Below are 2,040 nucleotides of genomic sequence, written 5' to 3'. Positions count from 1 at the left end.
TCCTTTCCTCTCTCTCTCCATCCTCTCTCTCCATCCTCTCTCTCCATCCTCTCTCCTCTCTCTCCTCTCTCTCCTCTCTCTCCTCTCTCTCCATCCTTTCCTCTCTCTCTCCATTCTCTCTCTCCATCCTCTCTCTCCATCCTCTCTCCTCTCTCTCCATCCTTTCCTCTGTCTCTCCATCCTCTCTCTCCATCCTCTCTCCTCTCTCTCTCCATCCTCTCTCTCCATCCTCTCTCCTCTCTCTCCATCCTTTCCTCTCTCTCTCCATCCTCTCTCTCCATCCTCTCTCCTCTCTCTCTCCATCCTCTCTCTCCATCCTCTCTCCTCTCTCTCTCCATCCTCTCTCTCCATCCTCTCTCCTCTCTCTCCATCCTTTCCTCTCTCTCTCCATCCTCTCTCTCCATCCTCTCTCCTCTCTCTCCATCCTCTCTCCTCTCTCTCCATCGTCTCTCCTCTCTCTCCATCCTTTCCTCTCTCTCTCTTCGCTCTGGATCGAATAAAACAAACCACGGTTCGACCACGTTACTTAAAGTGCCACACTGAGGATTGTGTCTGATCGTCTCCAACAAAGAGGAGATGTTTTCACCCTGTCAGTTCGTTAGTTAGTGAGTTACTTAGTTTGTTTGTTCTGTTAGTTAGTTGGTTTCGTTAGTTTGTTAGTTACTTCTTTGGTTTGGTCGTTCATACGTTAGTTAGTTCATAGGTTAGTTAGTTCATAGGTTAGTTAGTTCATACGTTAGTTAGTTCATAGGTTAGTTAGTTCATAGGTTAGTTAGTTCATACGTTAGTTAGTTCATACGTTAGTTAGTTCATAGGTTAGTTAGTTCATACATTAGTTAGTTCATACGTTAGTTAGTTCATAGGTTAGTTCGTTCATACATTAGTTAGTTCATACGTTAGTTAGTTCATAGGTTAGTTAGTTCATACGTTAGTTAGTTCATACGTTAGTTAGTTCATAGGTTAGTTAGTTCATACATTAGTTAGTTCATACGTTAGTTAGTTCATACGTTAGTTAGTTCATAGGTTAGTTAGTTCATACATTAGTTAGTTCATACGTTAGTTAGTTCATACGTTAGTTAGTTCATAGGTTAGTTAGTTCATACGTTAGTTAGTTCATAGGTTAGTTAGTTCATAGGTTAGTTAGTTCATACGTTAGTTAGTTCATACGTTAGTTAGTTCATAGGTTAGTTAGTTCATACATTAGTTAGTTCATACGTTAGTTAGTTCATAGGTTAGTTCGTTCATACATTAGTTAGTTCATACGTTAGTTAGTTCATAGGTTAGTTAGTTCATACGTTAGTTAGTTCATACGTTAGTTAGTTCATAGGTTAGTTAGTTCATACATTAGTTAGTTCATACGTTAGTTAGTTCATACGTTAGTTAGTTCATAGGTTAGTTAGTTCATACATTAGTTAGTTCATACGTTAGTTAGTTCATACGTTAGTTAGTTCATACATTAGTTAGTTCATAGGTTAGTTAGTTCATACGTTAGTTAGTTCATACGTTAGTTAGTTCATACGTTAGTTAGTTCATACATTAGTTAGTCCATTAGTTAATATGTTGGTATGTAGTGAGTATTAGTGCTGTTGGTACATTAGTTAGTTCGTACGTTAGTTTGTTTGTTACTATGTTCGTTTGGTCGTTAGTTTGTATGTTTATCAATTAGTACGTTAGGTTTTCACCCCTGTTCGTTCATTTGTTTGTTTGTTCGTATGTTCATAGATTCGTTAGGAGTACAAACGTATATTTATAGTGAGAGAGAGAGCGAACAGTCTGCTGCCACTCATCAGTAGGTGAAGAAGTGCTCACACTTCTAACAGGCCATTAGAGCTCAGACTTAACACAGAGGAACAAATCAATGGTTTTTCCACTCAGCAGCATGAAGGAGAGCAGCGGACACAGGCTCCATTAGGAGCTGATGAAGATGAGGAGGAGGAGGAAGGCTATAATGAACTGTCATGTTTTTACTCTGCTGCAGCTTCTCCTTCTCCTTCAGTCGCTCAGCGAGAAACTTTTGATCCCGGTCAGAGGCGCCATGGT

This window comes from Scophthalmus maximus, chromosome 4 (genome assembly GCF_022379125.1).
Source record: "Scophthalmus maximus strain ysfricsl-2021 chromosome 4, ASM2237912v1, whole genome shotgun sequence".
NCBI lineage: Eukaryota > Metazoa > Chordata > Actinopteri > Pleuronectiformes > Scophthalmidae > Scophthalmus > Scophthalmus maximus.
This window is presented reverse-complemented; position numbering follows the sequence as displayed.